The following is an 18,083-nucleotide window of genomic DNA, read 5'->3' on the forward strand; positions in this document are numbered from 1 at the left end:
TCAGTATTAGAGTCTTGCTCATCACAGAGGGCTGGAGCCAACCAAAACAATATAAGCTACAGCCACTTAATCTAGAGGAAGTTGTATTAAAGCACGGAGTACAACATATTGAGAAGGAAGCGTTTCGGTAATCAATGCTTTTCACTATCTGAGGAGTACGTTCTAGCCGTCAAAACCAAAGCTAGGGGACCTATCGTACATACGATGAATTTCAGGTAAGATTAGGAGGTGATTGTAAGTCAGAGTTTTGATGAAATAAGTACCCATAGTGCATGATGTACACAGACAGGCGCTAATGATTGTTATTATAACTCATATGTATGAGTTTGTCCACAGGCTGCGGCTAGTGTGTTCACACTTAGCAGGTGCAGACCATCTGTTGATTAGGAGGAGATTCTACAAAAACCAACTCCAAATTAAAGCTTACTAGGATCAAAACTCGCTTGGCCCAAATCGACAAAAGCAAAACAGACAGAAAAAACAATTTTCTGTTCAGAAATAGAGCACGAAAAATGAAGAAAGACAGATATGAGTATAAACACAACGTTACTAGTATCATTACTAGCAATTTGTTTGTTTAAAAGGAAGACAACACCTACTACTAGGAATCAGATTTGACTGAACATCATTAAAAAAAATATTTAATACAGGTTTTTATCTTTACTACTTTGTATGCGAGAGCCAAGACATAAGGTCAGCAATTAATTAACTACGTCGTTATGATCTATCCTTGAGAAAATAGGAGCAAAACAGGACGTGGATAATCTTAACGAGAATGCACAAATTCCTGTATTTGACTTTCTTTAATGTATCTAATAGAAGGTAACTAGGACAAAACGTCATGGAAATGAAGTTTATTATAAACAAAAAAGATAAAGGTCTTTTTTGTAAATGATCTAATATTTTGAATTAAGCATAATAATTGTTTTAATGATTCACTATATTTTTAAATTAACATTTGATTTAATGTAATATTAAATACATGTAATTTTTTCTGTAACTTTTTAGGTATCAGTTTTTTAGTTTTATACTATTTACTTTGTTTTGTTTTTTTTTTGTTTTTTTGAAAGGGGGGGGGGGAGAAAACTGCTGTTGGTAATGTCATGTTTTATTAACAAAACATACAGATATACTATAGGGGATTAGAAATAAAATAAAATTATCCAGTAGAATTATAAAATGAATAATTAACCAATGAGCATGAATGGTGAACTAACGGTGAACTAATTATACATTCATATATATATATATATATATATATATATATATACTGTCTCTTATATACATATTCACGGCAAATACGGTTTATCAAATATCAAATCCTCTTTGATATTTCACAAATAATGTAGAAACTCTTACCACCTCCTTGCCCATTGTAATTAACATCTGTATTTTAAAATTTATATCTTGTAGATTCAGTGTGCACTGTTGAGATGTCTTTGGTGCGACAGTAAAATCCTACCCTGCAGGCAGGCTGCAAAGGAGCGACCGTGATAGGCAATCTAGGCAAGCGGTGACCAAGGATAGGCATGTAGCATATGGCCACGATATGTTCGGTGCAGACGGACAGGGTGACCATGAAAGGCTTGTCTTTGCCTTCAGGAGGTTTTCGTAATAGGTTTGTCGTGGGCTGCGCGGGGTGACCATGACACTATGGGTTAGTTTCTAGGCCGCAGGAATTCACCATAATAGGCTTGTTTTAGGCTGCAAAGGGTGACCATGAGTAGGCTTGGCAAATGCTGCTGTTTACGATATGATTCTCGTATTGTTGTAGGCTGCAGACCATGTGGTAATTTTGTCGCAGAATGCTCTCGAATGGACAATGATAGACACATCAAATGCAGGGCATTATGGTTAATCTCATATTTGTAATCATATATTATATATGTGCGATTATACAGTAACCGTCCCTCGAGATTCATACTGGATAAGACACATATCCTAAACTATCAAATTCGTTTCATGGTGTAAAATTCATTACTCACCTGAGCTATCTAAGATAAGCTCTTCTTTTGAATGACTTTTAATAGAATAGGGAGTGGAAGGCACAAAAGACAACATTCAAGGTCAATCCCCTAGTCACCATCCCCTTCCCGTGATACAGAAAAGGTGGAAAATTAAATATTAATTATCACAAGTATATGTTGCAAGGTTTAATTTCAATTAATGTTTAACTAAAAAAATATATAATTATGCAAAATATTAGCTTTTATAACATTTATTGTGCAATAAAACAACTGGAAATTTGTTTTCCTATCATATAAAAACACAAAGCAATTACAAATAACATAGAATTGCATGCAGATATTTGAAATTGATCACTTAAAAAAATAATTACAATTAAACTGATAAATGCGTGGTAAACAGAAAAAACCCCGCGATTTTTATACCACATTTAAAAAATGAATGTGAATTTATATCAAATTATTTAATATTAAATTGTGCGAAAATAAAATTTGATTTACTACTATATCTGTAGCAACTTGATATATTCTTTATGACTGTTTAAAAAATTTGCTTGTGGGTGAGTTTATTATGAATATTTGACAGGGATGGATATGATCCCCTCTGCATTAGGTATGTTAAGAATGAACAAAATGCACTTATATTTATGCTAAAATGCATTCTTTCTTGTTGCCAACAATTTTGTTTTAAATCATTTCTTAAAAAGTGAAATTCAGTGACAAGTAAGATCTATGGAGGAAACTTAATCAAGACTGAAAAGAATAGAGTATAAACAATTTCAAAAATAAATTGCACAGAGGAAATATATCTGGTATTAAACTATTAAATTTTCTCCTTGCTAATTTAGCAATTATAAATTTGCAAAAAAGGAAGAATACGTGGTGAAATCTTGTCAGAATTTGATAATAACACTGGAGCCAGCCAGGAAGCCAGATATTCAAAGAAAGTTTCCTGTCAAGTACCCATTAAGAAATAAGAAGCAACAGTCTGAACACAGCTCTTAAAAAAAAAAATTCTCGCAATTACGTTAATGAATAGGCTTAACACTTGAAACTACGGCTTTCCTCTCACACTTGAAGGCCTGTGTCACATGCTCCCTAAGGGTGCGCCCCATTGGCTGAACTTAACTACACAAATACACAACCCAGAAGTGCATAGTTCCACAAAGTACCCACAGCCATGCATGACAACTGAGCAACACAGTTATATGCACTTAGCACTTGCTGGCCATGCAATTCCCACTAAGAATTTAATTGAAATTAAAATGTACAGAACTAGTTCTTTGCCATAATAAGACTGTCCCACAAGAAGTATTTCTTCTGCTACTGATGTTTAATGGAATACAGGAAAAATTTGATTCAGACATGAATTTAAGTTCACCTGCTTATTCATTCCTACGCAATAAGAAATGTAGCGTGGTCTTAAATAATTTAATAAATTCTGTAGATTTATTCACAAATTACTACTCATAAAGAGCAGACGTGTTTCCTAACTAACTGCAAACATGTTGTCATATTATTATATACCTATGTACTGCCCTCTACATTATTTACTTCAAACTGAGGAAGTTTTAAATTCACCTGCAGTAGTAAAATTATGATTTGTGCAAGCAGGCATTTTATCACACATTGTATTCTGCATGTACGTAACTGGAAAGAGGTACACAGGAAGATATGGAATGGGAAGATGGAAAAGGTGAAGTCACAAAAAGGAGGGGGGGGGGAAGAAGGGATAGGGAATATTATATTAAATATTTGTTAGGAAAAAGCTATAAACTAGTTTACATAATCTTTAGCATCACCATTTTTATAAATCCTGATGTGTTATCTTTATCTCAGTTTAATGATTACATCAAAAGCATTACAAACTTTTCACCAACATTACCCCAGTGCCAATTCGTATAATCATGTTATCGTAATTACTATCTTCCCTTCTATTATGTGTTCTCCCTTATAATAAAGAATATGATAACGATGATGATACTGTAATCTGTGTATCTGTATCATTATCAGTGTTTTGAAGGAACAAAGCAATATATTTTCTGGTTAGTAGTAAAATGCTTGCCTTCTAATCCCATAGTCCTGGGTTCAAATGCGTGGCGGCACAAGATCTGATTCATGATTAAGAACATCCTCACCCCCTAATCCTCATAATGAGGCGGAATCACGTTATTTAACTTATTCAAGAGAACTCCTCAATTTATAGAGGGTCCCCATTTATAACATTGTATAGTAAAAAGAAAATAATAATAATAACAATAGTAATAATATGTCAGTATTTATAGATGCTCTACACAACTAAGTCGCTAACATTTTAATCATAGTTGTATATATTTAGAGAAAAATATAACTGACATACTTTCAGCAATTTCTCATCCATTGTTGTGCTTAACTTTGTATATTTCTCATTATTTCCCTATTTAAGTCAGTACTTGTATTTTATGTAACTAAATATCCTAATCATTAGTCTTTTCCTGACTTCATTTAACATGTAATCCTTGCATTGACCAGAAAGTGTGAGTGTCTTACATATGGAATCTTGTTCGGAAAAACCAGATCAGGTATATTTCACGTGCATTTCTACACACCAGTCGCAGGTTCTGTATCATTTCCGAGTTGTAATTTTCGTACCTGCTGTTTAATAATCATTACAAGTCTTTGCAAATGACTTCTTAATATATGATAGCTTTCGATGGAATTTAAATGCATCCAAAGACGATAAAATTCAATACAAACTACACAGTTTCAATTACAGTACTGTACATTTCATTTGCTTTCACCTGTTGTCTATATTGTCGAATGTGTGATGTTGGATTTTCTGCCGGGCAAATTTTTTTATTCTCCCTACACACAATCCATTAGAATTGTTCCCCGTGATGGGCGCTGCCCTCTTTATCATCATTTTCTCCGCATGTCTATTCTATATGATGCACTGTAATAATGCAATGAATTGTTTCCAGATGGTAGATTCATTTTCAACTTATGATATCCCATCAGTGTACCAACCTTTTCGAATATTTTTTAATTCTAAAGAAGATAGCAGATTATGATGATAATGATGATACATACATCGAAGAATACATAATGATGATGCTTATCATAATAATGATATTGATGGTACATACATTAATAAACTGATTTTGATAGTACTTCAGATAATGATTATGATATTGACAAATATACATCAATGAACTGGTGATGAGGAGGATAAGATAATGACAATGATGCTGATATTACAATAATATGAGTAAAAAAGTTTAAATGAGTTAAAAAATAAAAAATGCATGATCATCTTTATAACTACAAGTTATAACCTGCTGTATATCTTATTTTTAGGATGTATTTTAATGCCTTGTTTATGTATTTGAGTTTTTATAACTTTACCAAATAAAAAGAATTTCAATACATTTTATTGACCATAAAGACAAATTTATTATTGTTGAATTTGGAACTACTATGCAACGAACATAACAAATATACAAATTCTACGGATGAACTATAAAAGAAATAAAAAAGATTTACACATAACATGAGACAGAGCCTCGTATCGTTTACATCTATGAAATTACTTAAATTTTTACAAAATGGAAACCAAACAAAATCACCTGTTGTGTAACGATGAGAAACAAGAGAAAGATATTTATGTCAAAGGTTAAAGGTCAACAGAAAAAGAGAAAGACCAACGGAACTGGATGACATCAGCAAATGAACACACAGCTTATATTATAAGATGGATACACTACAGGTGAGAAAAATGACAAACACACCACTGAGAAATATCACCAAATAAGGGCTAAAGGGGCTCTGAACCAAATAAATCTGATGCTGATACTAACCTAAGATTTAATTACCTACTTTATTTTCATTTGATTACTGTATTTAGACGTGACATCGCTACAACACCAATGTGTTGTATTTTTCCCACTATGCTGTGAACAATGAACAATTAATAGACAAGACAACACACCGTTGTGCTTTCCAACGGTAGCCGCTCTTATTAATTTTGTGGAGGAAGCATCCAATTTTATTCATTACCTCATCAAAATTCAAACAAGAAAAAAATTAAAGACTTTTTATTCACGATCATCAGCAACAATCCTATTTCCACACCTTAAATCAAGTTTCCTAAAGAAAACAAATATCTTGAAACACCTTCACCTTCCAAATTTGGTAAACATTTTAGTTGTCAACCTAAATTCATGACAGAATTCAACTGAAAGTCAGTCAAGCATAGAAAGGTAAATTATAGTATAAAGTATAATGAATTACATTGTCGCATGAATGCACAGTAGATAATATTAAATATCACAACTTCTATGGTAATAAAAGGGTGTTAGCTTATTTTCAGAATATAAATTGTTTTGAAGGTAAACAAGGAAACATTTGGTGGTTCAGTACACTGTTAAATGTTAGTGAAGCGGTAACAATCTTACAATAAGGACCATCAAATGAGTGTTTAGATTTATATCATTTATATTTATTTCAAAAATGTTATGCGATGGTGGTTCATTGAGCCAAAACTGATCATATTTTTAACACAAAACAATAGTAGTAAATGTGAAGAAAATAGAAGTATAGGCATTGCACTATGAAAACACATTATTATAAAAATAATTAACAAACCTATAAAGTTTACTGGATTACAAATTTATAATGATTAAATCTACCATGTACTTTTCTTTTAACGTCATATACTATTAATTATGCCACAAACATACTATGGACCATTTATCATACAGTAATACAGTAATCATCAAAGACAAAAAAAAATACTACATGGATGTTTTTCTCAAAAAAACTAGTACATTAATTATCGGAATTAACTGACCCTACTTTTGATGAATACAAAATTTAGAGCCTAATACAACAATATATCTTCATAGTTATGTTATAATAGTCTTTGTCCTGGTTTATCTCCTTACGGAATTGCCTAATCACATGCCAGTATAGGATATCCTAACTCATCTAATGACAAACAGGTCACATTAGTAAAATTAGTTATACATGTTTTTTTAAACATCTATTTTTTAGAACGCATGTTCACGTTTGTGTATTCTGTAATATATACAGTATAATTGAGACTTTCCTTGCAAAGTGCAAGTTTGTAATTTTCAAAACCGGGATGATCCATCATCGGAAGACCGTCTGACCCCTCCTGGTTCTGTTGCACTGATTGCTATTCTATGAACGCGACAATAATGACCCCTTTTCCCGCTGGCTTCATACATGCAGGTAGAAATTGATGATAGTGAATGTCGAGTCTGACAACAAGGGTAAGCCCACAGCACTCATGAAGTGGGTCGTGGACTACGATTTATTGACGCATCTTTTAGCTCACGCTATCTCTAGTAAGCCTTCCGCTACTTCTCTTAGTGTTATTCACTTTAACTTACATAGCCCGACTCCATGAATAATTCAAAAAAGGAAACGACAAATCATCTAGAAACGGCTGAATTAAAACACTGCACAGAGGACGGCTGGAGACTACTAAATCCATCTCTGAAGCTAAATATATTCTAGAAATTAAATTCCAACATCCACGGTGGATCAAGGTCATCCTAAAAGGTCAGACTTCTTCAGAAAGAAGGCATCTTCACCATCACATTTTTTACGCACGCACATACTTTTAAATAATCTAAATCGGCAAGTCCAAATATCCAAAATTCTCCTACATTTGAACATAAATTTCCACTAATTTTAAATAAATTGCCTAAAGAAAATGAAACAAGGTCTTGTGGAAACTCATGTAACTTAAGCAGAGCAGATAAAGTGATATACTGAACAGTTAACAGTCATTGCAAAAAAAAATCAAGCCATGTGCACTATATTCAAATATGAATTTAAAACAGGATCCTAGATATGAAAAGAATTCCCAATTTTGTCAAAACTATTGCTGAAACTGAGAAAAATAACCTTCAAACAAATTTATCTTAAGTTACAATTATACAATTTATTTCTCAACGAGGATGTAACATATTATGCTGAAGTAAAAGATAAAATCTTCAACATAAAAAAAAAAACCAGTGTGACAAGTACATTAATAACTTCCTTCATAGAAAACAATGAAAATGGAAAAAAAAAAGATAATTAAAAAAAAACTAAAAACATTTTTAACTTTTTTAAAACACAAATTAAATTGCAATATATTTTATAACAAGCTATCAGTAATATATAAACATTTATGTTTAGATAATATATTATGCAAACACATATATATTTTGATTTAAAAGATTACTAAAGTGAAATTTTAATTATATCAAACATTTATTTTTCGCATGAATTGAGTTTTGACTATAACAAACAATAACCACTATTGCTGAAGTTCAGATTGTTTTTTTCCGAAACCTTCATTAAACTATTATGGAACATAAATTTGATTAAAAAAATATTTGTTCAATTAAATTTGTAAATATGGAAATTTCTGAGAGTATCCATCATAGGTAACAAAATGCATGCGCACTGCTTGAAATATAAGGATCCCCTGGTTTAACTTTATTCTACCAAACTGCCCTCCCAGTGATTTTTAAGCCGTTGCTCAACTTAACCCCACTTCAGAAAAGGGCAACGATGAACTCCATGTGTACTGCCTATGAGTAGAGTTGCACTGTGTTTACTGCAAATCCACAGGACAATCCTAATTGGTTAACTAAAACTTAACTTTAATCCAAATCCTAAATTATCTAATTTAATTTTTTTCTAATTTGCTAAATTTTACATTATGTTTATTCCTTAAACTTTATTTTTCTATTTGATGATTAAGAAAAAAGACAATAATTTAAATTTTGAATATATCTATTTAATTTGCTAAATTTATGTAATTATTTCAATTTCTTATATTTAAAAAAATATAAATATTTAATTTAATTTGCTAAATTTACATAATTATTTTAAATTCTTATAAAAAATTTTAAAAAATGTATAAATATATGTATAAATTTATAATCATTATTAACAACTTTAAAAATACTATTAATCAATTGAAAATTATACAAAATTGACAAAAATTAGTTTAATCTCTAATGATGAAGAAACAGAAAAATACTCATAATTATTATGACGAAAAAAAAAAATTAGTCCTAAGATACCAGCAGGTTTAAGAACATAATAAAAATATAAAGAATAAATAATACAATGGCAAACCATAAACGCCTACCATATATCCTGGTTACAGCAACTACTGCAAAATAATAACGACAGGACTGAAGTTGAAGAAGTAAACTTATTCGTTCGACAGAGTAAAATTTTATAAAAATCCACAGGATATACTACCGTAGAACAGTGACAAGCTATAAAATACACACACAAAACCACCTTAATTTAAAATATATCCACACCTAAAGTTATATGCCGAAATGTTGTTTTGTAATTTATAGGATGTATGTGGATGGCCCAAGGTGAAAAAGCCGCATGAATAGTTTTGAACCGCCCAAGTTCGTACGAAGCCGATGTCAACTAAGTAATCGAATTGAATCGTACCTGACAAGCATCTCTTTTTTCCCTATTTGATCCCACATTATTTTTTCCTATTAACATCTATTCATGAAATATAATTGAAAGTGTCATTAACAACCATGTTAAGAACCTACTTAATGAGCCTTAACCGGACCAGAGAAGAGAACGCCCTCATGAGTTTGGGCTGTAATTACAAATGACGTCATGGTCTATCGAATCATTTGCATGTGTGATATCTTTCGTTTAGGACAATCACATTCTTCAGTCTAGCACCCATCCCTCATATAACACTCATAACGTCAGCACGATACCCGTTCATTTTCCCCTATTTTTGCAAAGATCAAGGGAATTGAATCTATCCGACTGTTAACACCAAAACCTTAGAGAGATCATGGTATGCACTATCATCCGTATTAAAAGCTAGCATAAATCTAGGCATTAGTATTGTACTTTAGTCATAAACAGAACACAGGCCAAAGTTATTCAGGGTTTTAATCCATATTATAGATATGTATTATGTCAAAGAAATGCATTGTTTATATAGCCTTTCTGAAAATCTCATATCACAATACTGCAAAACTTGCCTTGTGTACACAGCTTTCAACTACTCATTTAAGATATCAATGATAATGGAGAAATACAATACTGGGTCAAATTAGCAGGGTTTTAAGTGTTTGCTTGGAAAAGCATCTATATTCTTTGAAGAAGTGTCCTGATTATGATCTTTAATTTCAATTTATATATTTCAATAAGTGATGAATGAAATATTACATATTTAATCATTTCTTCAACATGGTATCTGTGATCATACTCATTTTATAACTTAGCGCATTTCATCGTTGCATTCTCTTAACTATGTATCTATGATCATACTCATCCTTCCAACAGCTCTCAATCATACTATATTTACCTAAATTTTCCCAACATGGTATTTGTCAACATAAGCATTCTTCCAACTTATCACTATTTGATCACACTTATTCTCCCAATAAGATAACAGTGATTACCGGTACTCATTCATCCAACATAACATAGAACTACATCACACTCATTTCTCTAATAGTGTGGCTTTTTTTTTTATCCCATATATATGAAACATTATTAAATCATAATTTTTTCTAATATACAGACGAGAATTTGCAGATTCTCCACACTTTGGTGTATTTTTCCACAGATGGAAATCACAAAACTATTCTAAAAACAAAAGGCATCTTTGATCAGTGATTCTTAGAAGGCAACATCCCTCATCACATGATTCTTCAAACAAGGCATCTTTGATCAGTACTGAAAATAGCAACCTTGATCTCAATTTTTTTTTCTCTTAACATTATCTTCGATCACATGACTTATCCTTTAACATGTCACCATCAATTACATGTTTCCTCAAACGATCACATTGATCATATGATAGTCACATTTTAACAAATCCTAATTCCATCTCAAATTTATGAGACACTTTAATGATATAAATATAAATTTAATTCATTAACAAAAAATACAGGATAGGTACGGATGGACACTTTTACAACAAAAAATGTTGATTTTTTAGATAAATGTGCTAAAATTGCATAAATATTACATAAGTCATGGAGTGAGATAAATAAATTGTAAAGTTGATCATGGATAATCTCAGCATTGCAGACAAGACAACTAGTCTAAACTTGTATAATATTAATCACTATGATGTAGGTTGAAATATTAAATTTATGGTTTAAAAAATGTGACTTGCTAAACTATTTAATTTTTTCCCTTTTTACTGTCATGAAAAACAGAGAACAACTCACAAATCACAAAATGGAAATATAAATCGTAATTTAGGAAAATGCCTGGGGGCTAAAACCCTAATACCCATCTGCGTGACACTAAATAGACATTTTCAGTGTTCCCTTTAAAAAGGCGAACATGGATTCCTGACATAGTGGCTTTGAAGGCAAAGGGATCAGTTTTTAAAATGAAACCAGATCTCTGTGGAAATCAAAAAAAGTTCCCTGAAAATATTTCAGTTAATTTCTTAACAATGCATATGTACTGAAATAAATTAATGTATTAATACAAAAATTCTATTACAGTTTGCTGTAAATTATGAGGTGTCAAATTTTGCGGCACTTGAGGGAAAAATCATCAGAACATAAATCATAATTGAATACACGTTCCTATAATGAGCGATGGCGATGGAATGGGAGACTTTTGGCTTGACAGGCTTCTGATGAAACATTTTAATCTCTGCTACATAACACGCCAATGTAATTGCGTTTTTAATTCCAAGATAAATGTAATTTGCAGAATATTTTCGCATTTAGTATAAATATTTCATTTTGTCAATTTTTCATGACAATTTTTAGGGCTTGAATTGAAATCCAAGGTGAGTAGCAACTGAACTGAATCTTGGAACACAAAAATCCGAGTAATCGGATATTCATAATGCCCAAATATAAATTATAGAACAAAAACCCAAGATACACCAAGAACGTGTGGTCTAGGAAGTTAGACAGGCTAGGCCGCCTTATGCTTCAGTCAGTAGAGCATCTGTACAATGTGTCGGGGGTCTACCAAAGGACTGAATTTCCTATTTTGAAGCAATGAAGTTTATTTTATCCAATGGACCTACTAGTTTCTGTTTGAGTACCGTAAATGCTTGAATAAACGCTGCTACCGAATAAGCGCCGTACCAAATCTGATTTTTTTTAGCTAAGCGCCGCTCTCGAATTAGTGCTGTGGCGCTTAATCATGAGCACTTAATACCCTGTGTATAATAAAAGCATTTGAGAAACAGGGTTTTAAATACAATGTTAAAATAAATTAACACGATGAAGACACAAAAATTTCCTTATAAACGTTTATTTACTATGACGTAGGACCTATGATAGCCGTACTGAACTACGGGAATAATTAAGATAGATAAGATTGTAACAGGCATGGAAAGCACAACGCCCCTATGAGCCTTAATAGCCACTGAAAGGAGTTTATATTTACTGATGAATTGTACATAAGTAGATATTTATTCAACTCCATATTAAAATGTGACAAAGTTTATGGCAATTGAAGTTTCTTGGTAGAAGATACCTGCTGAAGATGATCATCATTAAATAACGACAGTGTTGCTATGATGGGACACTGGTGGTTAATAGATCCGATTACAGACTACTACACTTTCGCTGGTGACAACAATCGTAGAATGATTGTTGATGATGTCAACAATCATGCTAATTATAGACATCTGGTCTCTTGTGTTATGCATATTTCGCACTAATTATTGGTTTTGCACTTGACTGGGTATTTTTTTTGCACGTGGGAGACAAGACTGCATATGGATATAATTGCAAATAATAATTAATTAATGGAAATAGAAATAAACATTAAGATCAATTGTTTTCTAAACAATGCGAAATAAACAATTGCATTCTAGTTGGAAGTACAGTAAGGAAGAAACAAGACACTACATCAAATCCACGTTCACTCAAAGCCTGGGCTACAATATATATTGAAATAGGGCAAAATTCCAGGGGTTTGGGACATGCGCAATACAAAAATCTGATGGTTGTTTCAGAATTAGTGGGTCAATTTATAGAAACTGTAATTTGCCATTAAAATCAATGATTACATTCTGTATTTATAAAAAGGATCCTATTGGATGAACTTTTAGTGTAAAGTTTGGCAATTTATTATTTGTTTGCATTTAAAATAATTTTAATAAATATTTTATTTCAAATTTTATATCTATGCATATGTTAAATTTTCTCCTCAAATATGGATTAACATTGTTTACAAAGTTGCCCAAGCTTCAAGCCTGGAGTCCCACAAGACTCTCCTTTCATGGTCTCTCTTACCACTAGATTGAGGGAGTAAATTCAAGTACTTACTGTATCTCACCTCAAGAATTGAGATTCCACTAGGAACACAATTATTTCCAGTTCAAGGGCTTCAAAAAGGTAGCAATGAATGTCTGAAATCTTCATGGTTTACCTTTACTAGTAGCACAAGGACAAGAGAGCTTTAATACAATACTCAAAGTACTTTATAGTTATACCATCGAAGCACCAATTAAGAATGACTTTAATTATATTATATTAATATCAACTACAGAAGTCCTGCCCATCAACAAAACCAACCTACCAACCTGGTGAAGGCATCCAAAACAGAGGCGGCTTTATCTTGAACAACAGACTGGAGAATGTGATCCCAGAAAGAACCAATATCAAAATACAATGGATCTACGCCAAGATTGGATGAGATACCAATCAACTATTCCCAAGGTGGAAGTTCACAGGATAACAGAACACAATGGGATGTTTGAGAATCACTTCCTATCAAAAACAAAAGAACTACAATTGCTTGTGACTGCCTGTGCATTATAGTGTAAGTCATAGGAAGAGAATCATAAAGTTTTATTGTCAGATGCTGGTGAAAATCACTGGGCTTCTCTTGTTAAACAAAGGCAACTATAACGCGAGATTAATACACAACAAAAGAATAATGTAAGTAGAGAGTAAGGCCAGATAGAGAAAAAAAAATCATTTTCTTTTAAATAAAAAAAAAAAAGAGGAAGACAAAATCATTTTTTATTTTAAGATAATAAATTAGTCATATATCTTGGCCTTGGTTAGATACAGGTGCATATGGATACTGTTTACAGAGAAGGATGTTTAAATTTATGTAGGATTTTCTGAGTGGCTAGTGATATTAAAAAAGGGGTGGTCCCCTAAAAATATGAGGCCAAAAATTGTATGAGAAAATGTAAAACATTTGCCCCAATATCATTAAATAAGTAGCAAGTTACAACAACAACAACAAGAAGAAAATAAAATTTTATTACAAAAAGTCACCAGATATAAAAAAAAAAAAAACGAAACAATAACATTAGAATTTAAGTACATAGTATATAGAGTTATAATGAAAAGAAAGAAATAAAAGAAAATATGTATAAAATCTATTATTAGAAAATAATAAAATCATAATCCGTTACAATGTAATATTTATATAGATACTTAATTATTCTATGCATGAAAAAAGTATGATTATATACTTTAGCATCAAAAGAAATTTGAGAATGGAAAATAATTTATGAATTTCATATTAGAGTAGAAAAATTAATATTTAATATTGAATGCATTCATTCATCCGTTTACTTCATCCTTCCATTCATTCATAATTTAAACACTTGAGCATTTACATATTGTCTTTCATTCAATTTGCTCATTCATATAAACCGGTGTACTCTTCATACATTTATTATATCAGCAAATTTATGAATAGCTATGCAAGTCTTTTAATACAGTTGGATCTGTATCCATTTGGCTATTTTAAAATCATATCACCAATCCACGCTTCATCTATCCTTTTTCTTTGCATAATCTCATTGTAAAATGTACACATAGAAAAGAGATGTAAAAAATGTTATGAAAAAGAATGTGACCAAAATCAGTCAACTGTCTTGCTTTTAATTCTTTAAATCCTGATAGATTGAAATCCAAGAATGCAAAGATAATGCCAGAACAAGCAAATATAATATGGGACACACATACAACAATTTAATTTTCTTTTTATTGTTCAAGCATTTCTTCAACAAAATGCCCAGTTGTGCAGTGGAATTTCCACAGAAGACACACAATGAAAATGACAGCAAATTTAAAATAAACAGAGACAGGATTCCTATAAAACGGACATGCATTGTTAACCCCACGACCTACCTCGTAATTTCTTCAAGTGGAAGGGGTAGATTTGCAACTTATCACTGACTGGATTTGTCACTGTGGTTGACTTCATCGTCACCTCCTCATCACCATTCTCCAACTAATGTGAACACGAGACTCGCATTGTACGTCGTACAATACTTACGTTGACCTATGCTAGTGGCTTTGTTTTTTTGTAATACATCCATTATAGTATGCCAGAATTAATTCTGCTTTGTGATTAATGACCGTAGGGATCATTCGCATAATATGTTCATATACTAGGATTCTTCGTTTCCGGCTTATTGAGACAATTAGAACCCATTATTATTAGGAAAGGAGAAAGAGGTTATACACCCTTCTTAACTATTTTCTCAACCTGCTACTTCTTCTGTTCAGTATCTACACGCGTGCTGGAATTTAGTTCAAATTTTTCTCACAAATCAAAGACGCAATTACATTAAATGATTAAAAATTGTTTATTAATAAATTCCTACGAGATTTACAGATGTTGCTCGTGGAAGAATTAGAGGAGAATCGTACAAGCAGCACAGCATACTACAGTATGTCTCTCTAGCTCAAACATGATAATTCATTGTAAACGATCTTGTATTTTATTTCTTCCTGTAATACTCGTTTCGATACACAACCTAATAAGATTCTCCAGTAGAGGAGACAATACAAATTAATTACAGTTTGGATTTCTAGCTATATAGAGGAACGAATCATTATTTTTCGTAAAGCAAGGCATACTATTTAAGTGACATTTCTGCATGGGTAAAAGAAGAAGTATTTCCCTGAGGTCACTGCAAATACATTGAAAGACAATTGTATATGTTTCAGTTTTTTTTTTAACGACAGGAAGCAAAAGACAATGCATACAGCAGACTAAGTACATTTCAAACGTTTATGTAATCACTATACTGTACTGTAATGTTCGGTATACTTCGATAATTTTTTACGGAATCTGCGATGAGAATCTACAATACCAGTACATTTCCTCATTTGCATGTCATTTCATTTTATCGTCTTGGGTTAACTGCCGCAATTTTATTTTATACTTATAAATTTATTAAAGTTTTTTTAATGTCTTGTCTTCACATCAAACATCCTTTTGATATAAAAATAAAATATTTTCTTGCTGGAAAATTCCAACATGATTGTATGAACGTGAATATATTAACATAAATTACTATGTTTCTTGTTTCATGTTTCTATTAGGTATGAGAGCTTGCAACTAAGGTAATCTTATCATATTAATAATTATAAATCATACTTGGATATATTTAGTCATTGTCAGCTAATTATTTATGCTTAACAATTCCAATTTAGGTTTACTGTAGAAACAAGTTCGATGAATATGCTTACCAAAAAGCTGCACCAAAATCCTAAAGCTGACTTAATAATTTGATACGTCAAAAAATTATTTCATAAAATAATATCATAAAGGGAAACAGAACGTGGTATAAAACTAATTGAAATGATTTTGACTTCATATGTAGCATCTGTAAAAGCTTAATCCCTATACATACCGAGTGAGACCACTAAAGAGACACGTTTCTGATGCATGTGGGTCCCAAGTAAACAATTAGGCCTGTCCCAAACTTTTTTGTTCCTTTTGATTCTTCGTTATTCATTAATAATATTCATTTTTTTTTATGTAAAAATATATGAAATATATACTTTGTAGATCAGATGCCATTACAAGCCATTTTACCAACATAACGACTTGTAGAATACTTCATAGCCAATAAAAAAGGGGGCCTTTTCTTTCTTTTCTTTGGACTAGTAATTGTTCACTTGGCCTAGTAAAAAACCCTTTAAGTACAAGAAATAATGATAGCTTTGTATTGAAGTCAATGTCTGCTGTCTTATTTTCACTGGCAAGATTCCAAACTTCATTTCTAAAAAAAGATCCCGAAAAGGCCACCTTGCCACTAATTTTTTTTTCTTCAAATCTTGGATTCATTCCAAATGAAAATGAGGTTGTAATGAATCAAGTCACGTGATGTTTTATACAAATCAATTAATAGAATTATTTATATAATTATTTTAATTTATTATTTTATAATTATTTAAATAATATAATCATATATAAACAACTCGGATAAAATATGCAGAAATGAAGTAAATAAAACTAGAACGAAACACGGAGGCAGTACGAACAACCACAGAGGTGCCAAATGCAGTATTTTATAATAAATCATGGCTGTGACCCCATTTGACCTTTGCAACCTAAACAGAACTCTACACATCTTCATGTAGTAGCTAGCTCTGTCTTAGGCAATCTGCCAAGTTGTAACATACAATTGCTTTCTTTGATATCAAAGTATTCACATTAATGTTTTCCTTCCAAATCAATGTCGACTTCCAGAATTCTACTTGGCTGCATTCAGATAAAAACTAATAAATTAGAATGCTTATAATACACATAGCTAGGATCTCTAAAGACTATACTTTATGTTGCGAAGTAGGACCTATAATTTCCAGATAAATCAAAGGTAGAATCTTATGCTATGCTTTTTTATAGAGCGCATTTGCCTTTCAGTTGCAAAAAATTAGTTTTATGTCTGTACATTGGGTCACATGCTTAAAATGCTGCTCCTTTATTGGTGCAGTACTGTAGCAAGCAACCTCACCAGGTACCAATATATGCTCCTGGGTCGGGAGAAGCAACACCGATACAGTGCCTTGTTTACAGTTAGCAAGTGAAATGCACAACGAAGGAGTGAAACAGAAACCAAACCGTTCATGCTGAGCCAAACCACTTCCAAAATTTATACAGTGCGGTACAGTACCGGTACATATACATTCCTTTGTTTCCATTGTTCATCCATTGTTTTATAATCCCTGCCCTTACCTTCAACATTACAAACTTGTTACGCTTTTTTTCTTTAATTGTATACTGTACTCATTTTTCAATTGTGAGGGTGGTATGATCATTCATCATACCTTATTATTTTGTGCGTTCCTACATTGAAAAATCAGCCCTTCATCA

At 31.8% G+C, this 18,083-nt stretch overlaps 1 protein-coding gene and 1 long non-coding RNA gene across 6 annotated transcripts in view; one reads left to right on the top strand and one right to left on the bottom strand.

Annotated features, from left to right (window-relative positions):
* The window catches only part of LOC117108947 (transcription factor SOX-5-like), a 123,919-nt gene that overhangs the window by 17,272 nt on the left and 88,564 nt on the right, over positions 1 to 18,083 (bottom strand). The window contains exon 1 of one of the 5 annotated variants that reach the window (XM_033251136.1): positions 13,534 to 13,720. The exons of the other annotated variants lie outside the window; for them this stretch is intronic. The gene's annotated coding sequence lies outside the window, so the exon portion shown is untranslated. Of the gene's footprint in view, positions 1 to 13,533; positions 13,721 to 18,083 lie in introns of those variants that run through there. 5 annotated transcript variants of the gene reach the window in all.
* On the top strand, positions 31 to 5,238 carry LOC117108949. The gene is made up of 2 exons (XR_004445440.1): positions 31 to 215; positions 1,414 to 5,238. It is a non-coding gene; the product is annotated as an uncharacterized LOC117108949 (long non-coding RNA).

Source organism: Anneissia japonica, unplaced genomic scaffold (genome assembly GCF_011630105.1).
Source record: "Anneissia japonica isolate Jap-2015-1 unplaced genomic scaffold, ASM1163010v1 scaffold987_len1640505_cov201, whole genome shotgun sequence".
NCBI classification, from domain to species: Eukaryota; Metazoa; Echinodermata; class Crinoidea; order Comatulida; family Comatulidae; genus Anneissia; species Anneissia japonica.